This window comes from Monodelphis domestica, chromosome 4, assembly GCF_027887165.1.
Source record: "Monodelphis domestica isolate mMonDom1 chromosome 4, mMonDom1.pri, whole genome shotgun sequence".
Taxonomy (NCBI): Eukaryota; Metazoa; Chordata; class Mammalia; order Didelphimorphia; family Didelphidae; genus Monodelphis; species Monodelphis domestica.
In genome coordinates, this window is record NC_077230.1 from 273148629 (window position 1) to 273164215 (window position 15587).

Sequence of the window (15587 nt, forward strand, 5' to 3'; positions counted from 1 at the left end):
GCAGGCAATCAGGAGACTGAGGGTCTCTGCAGTTGTAGATAGTTGGTGGTTTCCTTTCATCTTCCCCCATGCACAATCTAGTTCTCCATTTTATAAATGAAGAGGCTGGAGGTCCAGGGAAGCAAGTAATGCTTCCCTGAGGATAGTTATGAAAGCCCAATTACCTCAGAGGGTTAGAGAGCATTTGCCTAGTGATCTAAAACGATTTCACATTCTGGGGATTTATCCAGCTAGGCCAGAAGGAAGCCCTGATGCTTTCCAATCCATCCCCAGTGCCATCACCCCACTGCCAGATAATGGGTCAGGAAGTAGTCACATCTCCCTTTCTGTGATGTGTGGCTCACACACTTTGGTCTGCCTTGCTGTGTCTGTGTGGGATGGTAGCATCTCAAAGTTCTCAAATGGTGGCCTTCACCAGGTTTTTTGATGTCTGGACTCTTGAAGACTGGAAGGGGAAAAGTTAGGACATGGAAGAATCTATATTCAATGGATTATAGAGAGGGGTGGGGAAACCAGCTCTGGAAGAAACTGAATTTATGTTCTGAAGCCCCTAGGTTAGGATTATCTCTCAGTTCTTCAGATCTATAGTTTTAAGGGTTGAATGTTATTTACTCCCTGATTATGTTTGAGAATATTAAAAGATGAAAGGAAAGTCAGGGATAAGGAAGTAGTTTTAAAGGGACAGATCATTTTCAGTTTTTTCCTACTGACTCTTGTCCCAATCATGTCTCTTAGGAATTTCCTAGATTTGGACTTAGCCATGTAATATCTCTGTTAGATTTACCCTCCCAATTCAGACTATCACTGGCAAGTTAGGTCCCCAGAAGGCAGCTGCTATTTTGGGTTCTAGAAAAAATACTGTTGGCTGCTAGCTATCTTGTTTGTGCTAACTTACAAGCCCCCACTACTATATCTCTCTTTAACAATCAGCCAATAGACTCAAATAGTTCTTTAGCAAAAGCATTTAATTTAAATGGAATAGTAAGAACACTAGTTACAACATTTCCCAACCAACATTAGGCATACTCTCCTGCATATACACACAAAACTCATTGGGGAAGACTGGACATGAACTTAAAGTAAAATGTCAGGGAGGCACATATACAAAGTACACACATGTCCAAAGTAGTTAACAAGTCCAGAGCTGATAATGGGTAAATTACTCCGTTGTTCAGCTCCATCACTAGTCTAGGCTAACTCATTTTATTTTATTTTTTGTAATAATAATAATAACCATCATTCACATAGTATTTATACTTAACAAGCCTTATTAATGCTTCTTTTTTTTAGTTACATATTTAATTTTTTTTTTAGTTTACAATTTTCCATTGGACTACCTTTCCACATTATTTTTTTTCTAGGTTATCCATGTCTTATCATGAAAAACATATTTCCATATTATTCTGACTCCTTTTAGGACACAGTGTCTCTGTGGAGTATTTAGTCAACAGTCCCTGTTCCTCATAGGGTGGTATCTTTGACTGAACAGGTCAGTCTGCTCCTGGGTTAGGCCAGGCAAAATGTTTGGCTACTGGACTGTTGCCAGGCTGGGCTGGGCTTAGGCAGGCTATTTGGTTGCTAGGTTCTTCTCATCGTAGGGAGTTTTTGCTAGATGGATTGATCCATTGGGCTCCCTGGACTCACTCTTTGTTGGATAGCTTAGTTTTGCCACTTTCAGCTACTGGCCCAGCTAGGTGGTTCTATGTTCTCTTTAGTTAGAGTGCTACTAAGCCCTTTGAGAGGAGATGGGAGAATGTGAAAATTCCCTGGTATTCAGCATCTGAAACTTTCTTGATCACTTAGGAGAGCCCTCCAAATAAGGACCAGAGCTTACTAGCTGCAGAGATGCTTGTTGGGAGGGCAGGAAAGTCAAATGGATATATTCATTTGAAGTCAGTTGGACATATATTTTATGAGAGTAGATGGCTGGCCCAAGGCCAGGTTGGACAATTCCTGCCATTCATTGAGGTGGGGACTGAAGTTACATGAACAGAAAAGGAGATCTGGTCATTACTGACCCCTACAGTGAACAAGCCACCCTTAGAGATTTAAATGTCTTGCTTAAAATAGCTCCAGCTGGATAATAATCAGCTATGAATCCCACCCTACTCTTCCCTCTCCCCCACCCCACCCCCTTCCTCAGGAGGAGCTTGGCTTGCCCACCTGCTTGCCTGCTGCTCTCTGGGCCCCTCCTGGTTCTTCCAACTTCTGCTCCAGGCCTCTCCTTCTATCCTGGCCCCTCCCTAGTGCATCTTCAAGGAGCCTGCAGGCAGCTCCAGCAAATGCCATGGGGTTGGGAAGCTTTTCATTATCGGATGCACTGAACCTATTTGTGAGTGTTTTGCAAAGTGTTTAATCCAAGGTGTTCCCTCAATTAAATTAGTGCAAACATCTGTGTCCCACATCCACCTCTATTTGCATTCTGTGCCATTTGTTACAGCGGGAAATTGGAAGGCACCTTAGGAATACTTAGGACCAAATTAGGACTAGGCTGGGGTGGGAGGGGGAGGTAGGGGAGGGGGTGTTTTGTAGTTCCACTAGGCACATCTACCTCCTGGGCAGCCTGGAACCAGACAGGAAAATGTGGAGAAACAAGACAGCCATTGTTACAGCCCATTCCTCCTACCCATCTCTATCACCTACTCTTTTCCCTTCTTCCTCACCCTATGCTGGTGAATAGAATGATCTGAGCTTTAGGGTGGTCATTCCCTAAGGGGAAAGTCTCCTCTAGGAATGGTTACCATCTTTGTGAGCTACTCTTGATGGAAGAGAAGAAATAGAAGACTAGATAAATGCCTCATCTCTTCCTATGACAATTTATGGTATAGGAGTTCCTTTCTATGCCCTCCAAAAGATTTCTGCCTCCAATACTTCCATACAAGAGATGTAAGATCATAGGTTGCCTCTAGGAGCATCAACAAGGACTGATGAATGGCAGTTTTTACTCCAGATTTGCTCCATACTAGAGACTGGGTGTGGTGTTCTTCCCCTCACGTCTCTCCAGCCAAGGTCCCAGACAGACAACAGAAAGAACATTGGCACAGAAATGGTTTCATATTAGGACATCAGCTGAAACCCTACTTTTAGCTTCAACGTCTTGGGTCAAAACCCCTCTCATTGGTATATAAAACAACCAAGAATAAATGTTTGCCAAATAACAAAACATTATAATTGTATTAATATTCATCATAGCATTGTCACATCTGGTATTTAATCTGATCTTCCTAATGACCCTACAAAGTAAATAGCAGGTACTATTTTCCTTTTATAGATGAAAAAATACCTGAAATCTACATAGGTTAAATGTTGGATCATACAATTAGTAAATGTAAGAGCTGGGATTTGAACCTGTGTTTTTTGAGGCTTAGTTAGTCATGTGGCCTCCACAGCTACCTAGTGCCCCTAAGAATATTCCTACTGTGCTAGAGCTGCTGCTTGGCATTGCTGTTACTTCTCTTAGACTCTGGCTCAGCATACTCTGGGCTCATTGCTAAGGGTCACCATTCCTTACAAATTCCTCTACTGTTTCAGGCTTCTGGCTGCCTTCACCAACAGTTTATAGAGTCCTGGTCCAGGGTTGCTCAGCCTAAATCTGGCCTACCTAGAGGAGAGACAGCATGGTTTAATGGAAAGAACTCTATATTGGGAGTTAGGGCAACTGAGTTTTAGTTCCACTTTGCCGACTAACTTTTTGACTGTGCTACCCTAGGAAAGTCACTTCATGGAACCTTTTGGGACTTCTGTTTCCTGATCTGTAAAATAAAGGAGTTGTTTTAGGGTCTATATCCCTAGGATCAATGAAAGGAGGAAAAGGTTTAGATGTAATGACAGTCAAGAGAATCTTTCAGCTCCTTAAGGGAAGGACTTGAAGGAATTGAATATAGTAGTTTAGATTAGGTTTGTGTTTCTTTTTAACATTTAAAATGAAAACTGATTTTAGAATGTAAGAGTAATTAGAGAAAGAAGGAAAATAAAGGTTACTGAGGCCATTGTCCCCCAGATTCCTTCTGACATCCAATCAGGGTGATATTCTGGTGATTGAACTGATCTGAGCCTTGTTATACATTGACCTTAAGGAAGTCCTTTCCATTCTCCACACTCCTACCAAAAAGATTTTCCTTAAATATAGAAATGACTATTGCTTCCCTATACAATAAGGATTGTTTCTAGGATCAAATATAAACTTCTTCCCAACTTTGTCCAACTTACTTTTCAGTCCTCGTTGTACATTTCCTCTCTATCACCCTGAACTCCAACCAAATTGACCTTCTTGTGGACCACCACCCCCCAATCCAATTGCGAGAAACCTCCATGTCTCTGCTCTTTCAGTTGGCCGTGTTTGGAATGCACTCCCTTCTCCCCTCTGCCTTATAGAATCTATTTCTTTTAAGATTCAACTCAAGCATCATTTTTTTACTCTAACCCACCAGCTTCTAGTGCTTTCCTTCCCCAAAATATTCTGTGTGTTTGGTTACTTGTGTGTTGTTTTCCCACAATTAGAATGTAAGCTCTGTAAGGGCAAGGAAATTGCTCTTTTTTTATACCCCCACCACAGTGTCTGATACATAATAGGTGCTTATTAAATACTTGTTTTTTCATTTGATTGATATTCCATCTTCCTAGTGAGTGACAAAAGATGACAAAGGAAGGGTCACTCCATGGCAGAGAGAACACAGAGTTAGAGTTCAAAGGCACCTTAGAAATTATCTAATACGGGGCAGTGAGGTGGCTCAGAGGATAGAGAGCTGGGCCTAGAGACAGGAGATCCTGAGTTCAAATGTGACCTTAGTTTGTTCCTACAATGTGACTTTAGGCAAACGACTTAACCCCAATTGCCTAGCCTTTACCACTCTTCTGCTTTGGAACTGATAGTTTCAAATCCAAGACAGAAGGTAAAAGTTAAAAAAAAAAGATTATCTAATGTCACTCTGTCATACAGATGATAAAATTGAGATTACGCTACTCAATGTCACATTGACAATGGCAGAACCAGTACTGGACTCCTTTTTTTAGTCTTATAGGAGGCAAGAAGGTACCAAGGATCTGAGACTTTCTGCTCCAAACAATGGGGATGGTAAGAAAGTTACCCATTTTAGCTCTTTCCCTAGACCAAGTGAACCAAAGATGCATAACCTCAGGGTCTCTGAACTTAAAACAAAAAATTTTTATAACTATTTCAGTATAATCGAATATAATATCCAATAGGTTTTTATAATCCCATATGTAAATTCTTAGATTTGAAGGCGTTATTCTGAAGACTCCATAGACTTTACAAGATTTCTCCTACTTCTATAATTCCTGAATCCAGCCTCTACATTCCCCTGAATTTCCTATTGCTTTTTCCTCTTGGACTCTGCAGATTCCAGCCTTGAATAGTGATAAAAACAGTAGAGGAGGAATTCTCATCTCTAGTTGCTTCCTGCCTCTTCTAAGAGACCTTAATAAATGTTCATCTATATACGACACTCTATGGGATGATGTTTACTGTAAGTTACCTTAACATAGTACCTGATCTCTGGAAACTAGCATAACAAGATCAGGTCAACAAATATTTATTTAGTGCCCATCATTTTCCTACATTCAGCAGAAGTAGTCATTTATTCATCGTTCAAACTCTTATTTAGTACCTGTGATATGCAACAAAAGTAAAAGATCTCAACTAAAATGTCCTCAGATGATGTCATATAGCGTGGAGGTATCCCTGGATTTTTGAAGGCCATGCCAACAGAGCTTAAATTCAAGTAGAACCTTCCAAAACTGGAAAGGCTTTGAGTTTAGGTTGGGCAATAGACTTAATGTCTCTTGTCTGAGGACAATCTTAGCTAAGTGTAAAGCTGCCTATCACAAGCAGCCACAGTGTGATAAGATTTTAGTCATAGCCTCCTCAAGACCATATAGTAGCCCAAGTCTGGCATCACTAGCTGTGTGACCTTGGGGAAATCACTCTACCTCTCTTGGCATCAGTTGTCTCACTGGTAAAATAAAGGAGTTGGGAATTTAGATGACCTTTAAAATCTCTTCTAGATTTAAATTCATGCTCCCAATTTTATTTTTAATTAATTATTAATTTAGACTATTTTTCCATGGTTACAAGATTCATGTTCTTTCCCTCCCCTCCACTCTCCCCCTCTTAGAGCCAACAAGCAATTCCACTGGGTTTTACATGTATCAATGTTCAAAACTTGTTTCCATATTATTAATATTTGCAATAGAGTGATCATTTAAATTCAACATCCCCAATCATATCACCATCAAACCATGATCCTAACTTCATAGAAGAATTGCAGTTTGGATTGGTGGGGTGAGTACCTAACCTGAAGAAATAACAAATACATGAAGTATTGAATAATTAACTATGAACAAGACAACATAATGGGAATTGGAGTTACAAAGATGGAAAAAATGATGAGGTTATGGCCCTCAAGGAGCTTATGTTCCAGTAGTTATCAGGAATGCCATTTTGCTGAAAAGTAGCCACCCAGCATGGTGCCTCTCTTACTTTGTATCTCCTTTCTTGATTCAAGACCCTGGCCCATTGCCTTTCCAAGCTAAAGAAGAAGCTATCTCTTAATAGTAGTAGAAATTCTTCTTCTAGGACCCCAAGTTTATTTATCTTTCCCAGCAGTTTATTTAAAATTTCAAAATATATATAAATGAAGAAATGCAGAAAGGAGGCATAATTTTATTGCATCTTTGTTCCCCTACAACCCAGGCCACCTCTTGAGTCCAAACTATCTCCTTCTTTTAGACCTAACACAGAAACTTCTTGAGCCCATCTCTAATTAAAATCATTCAACTGCAACAAACATGTATTAATCCTATATTTCCTATTTATGAAGAACCAGCTTTGGACATGACTAGCTATTTGGAGTTCAATGGTCAAGAAACCTAAAATCCAGATTCTAGATCTATCAAGGGATTTTGAGAAGTTAGGTCATACCTTCCTACCTAGGTCAATTTGGGACATAGTCTCCTGTTCCATAACCTTACTGTGGAAAGATTACTTACCCTAAAAGTCAGAACACGTGGGTTCCAACTTTAACCAGTCACAGAATCTTAGGGAAGTCTCTTCTCCTTTTTAAACCTACTTTTTCTTCTTAATTTCTCAGAATGTTGACCAGAACACACTTCTTACATCTCCTCTATTTTTGTCCTTTTCCACTGTAAGCATGTACATCCCAAATTTCACACATCCAAAGCAGAATTCATTACCTTTCCTAAACTCAACCGTCTTCCCAATTTCCCTATTTTGTCAAGGACCAGTATCCTTCCAGTCACCCAGATTTGCAAACTTAGTGTTATCCTTGACTTCTCACTCTCACTCACTTCTCATGTTGAAGCAGTTTCTTAATCTTGATTTTCCCTCCACAGTATTTCTTGAATTTATTCCCTTCTCTTCATCCATACAGCCACCATCCTACTTCAGGTTCTTATTTCCTCTCACTTCCTAATTGGTCTCCCTATATCACATCCCTACATAAAGTGCCATACTCTAATCTACTGATCTCCTCTGCCTACCTTAGCTGCCAAAGTGATTTTTATTCTTTTTTTAATTATTAAAACATTTTAATAACAAATCTCCACATAGGTTTTCCAAAAGTATATCATCCAAATTGTCTCCCTCCCTTCTTCTTTCCCCCTCCCAGAGCTGATAAGCAATTCAACCTGGCTTATACATGTATTACAAAGTGATTTTCTTAAAGTGCATATCTGACCACATCACTTTTCTTTTCAATAAACTGACTCTATTACTTTTAGTAACAAGTAGAAATTCCTCACTTATGTATCTATATTCTAAGCATTTAGTATAATGGCCAGCACAGAGTAGGTTCTTTTTATTATTTTTTAATCCCTTACTTCCTGTCCTAGTAGCAACTCTAAGACAGAAGGGCTAAGCAAATAGAGTTAGTGTCTTTCCTAGGGTCACACAGCTAGGAAATGTCTAAGGTCAGATTTGAACCCAAGCCTTCCTGAATACAGGTCTGGGGCTCTATCCACTGTGTCATCTAGTTGCTCCTCACATAGTAGGTTATTGATAAATGCTTACTGATTGAGTGGTCATGTAAATCTGGTCCTTAGGCATGAACAGAGAAGTCCAGATTCTCTTTCTTGGGGGGTGATCTGTCCAGGCAGATCTAAGGAGCATGTGGAAAATAGCTCAGGCACTGTGATTAGGTAAGGAGTATGTATATCCTAAGTTCACTTTTCATTTTCACTTCTGACTTTCCACTGGGAGCATTTGGCTTAGGATCATGGGATCTAGAATTAGAAGAGATCTTAGAAGTGATCTAAGCCAGCCTAATTTATTTCAAAATAAGGAAACTGAGGCCCAAAGAGAGAAGCAAATTACCCACAGTCACACAGGTAATCAGATTCACACCCAGATCCTTTTTTACCAATCCAGTTTCCATAATACAATGCTGCCTTTGACTTCTGAGTGTAGATAGGGAAGAGATTGTGGGATGGAGCCAGCTAGAGAACAATAGCATTCTCGGCTTGATGTTCTAGAGTGATATAGCTAGTGAAAGGCTGGTGAGAACCCAAGATGCCAGATCCCTGACATGGGATGTCCCGACCACTGCTGTTCCTTGATATTCCTTTAATGTCATTGGAATCATGCCAATTACTTAGGTAAATTCCCCATTGCATCCTAGGAATAGTGTCTTCTCCATCTATGGGGAAATTGTGGTGGAGAGAGTACATTGTGTGATTTTAGCAAGGCTCAACTTGGCTCAGGGTTCTAGCTTGAAATCCCATAACCAATAAAAATATTTTATGTTGAAAAAAATAGTCTTTCTATTTTAAAAGGTTGGGAACTACTATAATTGGTAGATCTCTAGCTTTGAGAAACATTTCCTTTTCCTTAACAATCTCCCCAATACCTAATTCCTGTATCCATTTCCTCAGAAATGCAATATTTAATTCATCAGTCAAGCATTAATTAAGTGCTTGCTGTGTGCCAGGAACTGTGCCAAGTTCTGGGGATACAAAGATAGTTCCTCCCCTCCCCAAAAAGGTAGTATCTACTCTAAAGGAGTTTATAATCTATTCCTTGGGCAGAAGTTTTACCCCAGGTAGTGCCAAGGAATTGATGTTGGTGAATGTTTTCAAGATCACATGCCCAAATTGCACTTTCAAGCTGCCTGTGAGCCCCCACATTATCCCAGACAGTGGAGGGAAGAAGTGCTTAAATTTGGCTGCTGGGCAGAAGGGCAGAGCATGTGAAAAATGTCCTCAAGAGTGGTGAAGAAGGGGAACAGAGCAGCCCTTTCTGGCACACATGTGCCACATCTTCGCCATCATGGCACTAAATTGCAAACTCCCTCAGTGCACAGTCTGTATCTTATTAAGGCACTATGATAGTTTGAGTGCCAAATCTAAAGATTATTAACTAACTAACTTTGGGCAAATAACTTAGCCTTTCTGAGGTTCAGTTTACTAATATTTAAAATGGGGAAAATGATGCTAGCACCACCTATTTCATGAGGTTATTGTAAGGAAAGTATTTTTGAAGACAGCTAGGTTCTGCAATAAATAGAGAACCAGCCTATGAGTCAAGAAGACCTAATTTCAAATTTGACCTCAGACCAGATGACCCTGGGCAAGTAATTTTACTTCTTTTTGTTTCCAATTCTAAATTTGTAAAATAGGGACAATAATAACACCTGTTCCCAAGCATTGTTATGAAGATAAAATGAGATAATGTTCGTAAAGTATTTTGCAAACCTTAAAATACTATATAAATGCTAGCTATTATTATTAAACATTAAAATGCTATAGAAATGTAAGCTATTAATATTATTTACCTTGTAGCTACCATAACACCAAACTCAATAAATGTTTGTCGAATTAATGTTGTTCAGGAAGGGGAACCAGCAGCTAGTAGAATCTGCTTATGTGTGAGAGGTAAAGTGAAGGACAGGACAGGAAAGAAGAGGAGAGGAGAGGAGAGGAGAGGAGAGGAGAGGAGAGGAGAGAAGAGAAGAGGTCCTCTCAACAGGCACATTATGAAGCTGGAAGGGACATTATAATCCTTTCATAGAATCATCAAATATTGCAAATAGAAGGGGCCTTAGAACTTAAACTTTTCAGCCATACTTTTCTATAGTGGGGAAACTGAGGTCCAACGAAGTAAGACAGGCTGAGGCAAGGCTAGAATTTTAGACACCTGTCTCCTAGCCCAAGCTCTATGCTCCGCTGTGTGCCTCCTCCTCTGGGAAACACCAAGCTGAGCCCTGCCTGACCTGTATTTATCACAACTCCAGCTTTCCCTGGTCAAGAACTTCCAGAGATCCCCAAAGTGCCTGAAGGACTTGGCTGGGGAGATGGGTGGCTTCTCGAAACCTCCTATCCTCCAGAGGAGGCTGACCAGCTCCCCTCCAAGTGCCCCAGGCTTATCATCCTTTCCATCCTTTTACTTTTTCTTTTCCTGTACAAGTTGAGCACTTGCCACCCTGCTGTCTGTTTTTCCTTGCTAAGGTTCAGTTCTAATTATGTTGATTTTCTTCATCCCACCCCCTCCTGGAAGCTTATTAGGTTGAATATTTTTATTTATTATCATTTCGCCCAACTCCTGCCAGCATTTCCAATTACTCTCCCCGCTTCCTTGTAATTGTCTTTCTGTAATGGCTCTGAAACAATTGCGCTAAATGAGGTGTCTCCTGGAAGATGAGAGTTTCACTTCATTAAAGGCTAATGTATTCTCAGCTCTAGCTCTGTGGGGCTAGCTTGGAAGGGAGACATTTAAACAGCTTCTTTTATTTTATAGGGAGCAACTTTTCAGCGACAGAAGATGTCTGTGGTGGTGCATGTGTGTGTGTGTGTGTGTGTGTGTGTGTGTGGTGTCTGATTTTAATTTAAGGCAAGTTTATGAAATAGCATAAACCTTCTTGTTGTTAAGTTTCAGAGCTGCATTTTCTGATTTTTCAATGTGTCTGATTTTGAGGGACAATGTGGGATCATGGTTGGGGAATAGTATAGTATTTCAGCAGATTGCTGAAAAACTCCTGACTCTTTGGGTTTCTTATTCTCCTCTGCCATTCATTCCATTGCTCCTCAAAAGACTTGGTTTCAAATTCTATCACCAACACTTACTACCTGTGTCAAGTCAACAAGTCAACTTGACTTGGGCAAAGCTACCCTGTCTACATTTTGGTTTTCTCATGGATAATATGATGGGGAGGAGAGGGCAGGACAGCTAGGTGGCTCAGTGGATTGAGAGCCAGGCCCAGAGATAGGAGGTCCTGGATTCAAAACTGGCCTAAGACACCTCCTAGCTTTGTGACCCTGGGTAAGTCACAACCCTCATTGCCTAGCCCTCACCACTCTTCTGTCTTAGAACCATTAACCTAGTACTGATTCTAAGATGGAAGTTAAGGGTTTAAAAAAAATTATAATGATGATATGATAGGGTTTGGAATAGATGATTACCAAAGTCCTTTGAGGGCTAGATGTCATAATTTCTCCCAATCTGACTAACCTCAACTACTCTAGGAAATAGATGGGAGTTAAGTCAACCCAACTAAGGATTCCATCATTACACTGTCTTTCCACCCCCACCTAGCAATTAGGTAGACTATTGTAGGACTGTAGGCAACATAAGATTCATCTGAGTCAACAGTGTGACATGACAACCCAAAAAAACTAGTACCATTTTAGTCTGTATCAAGGGAGTCTTAATGTCCAGAAATAAGGAGGAAGGTGCTTATCCCAGTACACTCAGCCCTCATCAGAAGTATTGTCTATTTGGGGCACCAAATTGTAGGAAGCTCACATCCATTGGATGCCCTTCTTGAAGACAGAGGGACTATGTTGTGTTTTTATATAGTTGTATTTTCAAGTCCCTCACAGTGCCTTGTGAATCTTAGGCATGTAAGAAATGTTTGTTAGGTTTGTTGAAAGGTATTGACAAATTTGTGTTTTTCTAGAGTAGGGCAGCCACTATGGGAAGGGGATTGGATGAAGTTCAATTGGTGAAACTTGAAGTGTTTAGCCTGAAGAAAAAAAGACTTATGGGGTATGTGATAGAAGTCTCCAATTATTTGTTATAGAGAAGAAGGATTAGACTTGTTCTGCCTTACCCTAGAGGACATTTCTAGAAGCAATGTGTAGAAAATGCAGAAGCAGATTTAGGCTCAATAAAAGGAAAAATTTCCTAACACATTACACAGGGGTATGAAAAGAGACCATAGAGGAAGGGCACTAGAGCCAGTAAGACTTAACCTCTAATCTCTTTAGACACTTAGTTTCTATGTGATCCTGGGTAAATTACTTTACTGTGCCTCAGTTTTCATATTTGTAAAATGAGGAAGATTGGGCTCAAGGACCCTTAGGGTCCCTTCCAACTGTCATCCTATGACCTTTGACAAGTTTCTTCTTCTCTGAACTTCAGATTCCTACTCTATTAGATGATGATTTCCCATTAGATGATCTTCAGGGCCCTTTCCAGTTCTAAATCATATTCTCCCAGAATTCCCCAAATGGAATGGATGACCTTGGGAAGCTATTCACCTGGAGGTTACTTTTTAGGGAGTGATTTGTTGAAGGCTTTCTTATCTAGAAGCCGTTTGAACTAAATGACCTTTGAGGTCTAACTTTAAGCTTCTGTGAGTCTGTGCCATAGTTATAAATATTAGTTTATATGTTCCTTTATACAAGTGTTTCTCACATGTGCACTTTCTATTTTTGCAGCTAAACCATGAACCCTGGAAAAGAAAGCAGGGTTTGTGAACATACCTATTTCTCTATGACCTCTACCATCCACAGTAGATAGTAACTGGGGAGTCCTGCACCCAGAGGGGCACTCTTTGTATGCTGACTGCTGAGAATTATTTCACCCTAGTAGTCTCTCCTTATCCCCCTCATTGCTGAGAATAATATAAATAGCTTTTATGTAGTGCCTACTCTGTGCCAGGAGCTTTACAAATATTAACTCACTCGATCCTCACAATAACTTTGGGAGGTAGGTGAGGTTTTTATCTTCATTTTATAGATGAGGAAATGGAGATAGATAGAGGTTAAGTGATTTGCCCAGGGCCACAAAGCTAGGAAGTATCTGAGGCTAGATTTGAACTCAATACAGTCTAATTCTAAACCCCATATTTTATCCGCTGTACCACCTGCCTACTACCCTTTCCCTATCTATCTTGTATTTATTTTTATATATAGTATATGTATATATGTTCCCATATTTGTATATGTTATATCTCTTCTTTGAATGTAAACTTCTTGAGAGCAAGATTGTTTCACTTTTATCTTTGTATTTTCATTGCTTATCACAATGTACTTAATAGGTGCTTAATAAATAGTGGACACTTAAATCCTTGTTCATTTATTGATTAGTTGATTATACAACTACATAGGACCAAAGGCACAAGATGCACTAAGAGTCCAGGGTCATATCTCTCCCACTAGCCTTTAGTTTTCTAGTCAATGAAATAGGGAAACATATTTGTCCCTTTTTGTCCATGAAGATGGAGACTGTCGTGGGCTAAGCCTACCAATAGAGAAGAACTATAAAACACCTGGCTTATTTGGAATTACAAGACCTATGGTTCAAGTTCTACTTTTTACCCTTACATACTGTGTGAATTTGGGGAAAGCACTTCATTCCTGAACCTCAATTTCCCCACTTATAAATTGGACATAATAATTCTTACTCTTCCAGCCTCAGGATTATTGTAAAGAAAGGACTTTGTAAACCATAATAGAAATATTTGTTTAATTTTATTATTAGTTACCTAATTCTTCTAAGGGATGGCTCCCTTTAGCTAATATAGTCTTGGCCATCACTTGGCAGGGGGGGCATGGGAAGTACTGTCCACCATAGACCACTGGAGAACTATCTTGGCAGGACATTGCCAGAGGGCTACCTTTTGTGAATTCCCTGATTCCTGTTCTCACCAGAGTCAAGTTCCTACATATTATAACATGATAACTTAATGTCATGTACTTTGAGCTAGATAGGACCTTAGAGATTATCTTGTCCAGTCACCACACTTTACTATAAGGACATTGAACTCCAGGGAGGTTAAATGAATCCAAAGACCTCACAATAACAAGAACTGTCTTGATTATACTCTAGGACCCACCCACCATGGTGGTCATTTGGGGGAACCAAATGAAATGGGTATGGGTTCTTGTGCAAGATATAAGCCTGTTACAAAGGGGAAAGGAGGTGGCTTAACTATTTATATTTATTAATTTTTTTTTTAGAACTCTTACCTTCCATCTTAGAATCAATACTGGGTATTGGTTCTAAGGCAGAAGAGTGGTAAGGGCTAGGCAATGGGTGTTAAGTGACTTGCCCAGGGTCACATATCTAGGAAGTGTCTGAGGCCAGATTTGAACCCAGGACCTCCCATCTCTGGGCCTGAATCTCAATCCATTGAGCCACCTAGCTGCCCCCAACTTAACTATTTACAGGGAAAAATAAATTTAGCCTGAGTACTTTGATTGAATTTAGAGGCCTTTTTCCTTTTTGTTGAGACCTAAACATGAGCCAAATGCTGATGTTTCCAAGGGACCCTCTGGATAGATATAAGGACAAGTGTTCCAAAACTGACTTCTCCCTCACAAAAAAAGGAACAAAAATACTGTTTCTGTTTGAATTCCTGCAGCTTCTAGCTTGGCCCAGGAGCAATTCTCCACGGCTGCATCCCTCTACAGCCAGCCTTGGGACCATGTGGTTCCCTGTAAGGGTTATTTGGCTGTTTAGCTTTTATTCCAGGGAACAATTCCATGTGGAGGGGGGCCCTCTCCTCTCTGTCACACCTTTTTCCTTTCCAGGCTTCTGGAAGACCTTTTTAAAGGCTAAAGCCCAAAGGCACTGCTCAAGTGTGTGAACCAGCTGTGTGCTTGAGTCGGTATTAATACAGGGAATCCAGTTTAGGGACTAGAGGGCTCAGAAACCATGTACCTGTAAAGGTTGTCTTATTCCTGCCCCTGCCTCCAGATAGTATGGCATCTAAACCATTCCAGGGAGGCAATCTGTTAATTGTCTGTGATGTGGCTTTTCAATTAGGGAAGTTTAGAAAAGAAGAAGCTGGATCTTTGATCATCCTCAACATTTCAAAACTTCAGAAGTACCCCAACTTTCCATCAGTGTGAATTCTCTCTCATCCTAGCCTGAATTCAGTCCCCATCTCCATCCCCTCTCCACACAAATAACTTGATCAAAAAGATTCATCACCTGATAAGACAAATTTCTGTCGATGAACTTCTCCAAACTCAGCTCGGCCAGTCCTCAGAGATATACAGGTATCCTGTGGTTGAATCCACATTTGAAGCCTTACCAGAGAGTGCTTTATTGACACAGACTGTGAAAACTCAAGGTCATCTCCAAACTCTAACTTTAAGTCCATTTTCAGGTGTGTGTGTGTGTGTGTGTGTTAGGGGGTGGGAGGGGAATGGCTAGAGACTGAGTCCACCTCTTCAGAAGGTAATCAGGAAGTATTTTGCAAGATGCCATCAAACTTTAGGTCCTCCAAGAATAGAGACTTTGTGTCCTCTTTCCTCCGTCTGTCCCAATGGCATCTATGCCAGGGCATGACCACCATTAACAACTGATTAGGTGATCTATAGACATC

At 40.3% G+C, this 15587-nt stretch overlaps 1 protein-coding gene across 9 annotated transcripts in view; it reads left to right on the plus strand.

Moving 5' to 3' along the window:
- The window catches only part of PKNOX2 (PBX/knotted 1 homeobox 2), a 429286-nt gene that overhangs the window by 168669 nt on the left and 245030 nt on the right, over positions 1-15587 (plus strand). The gene's annotated exons all lie outside the window — the stretch shown is intronic.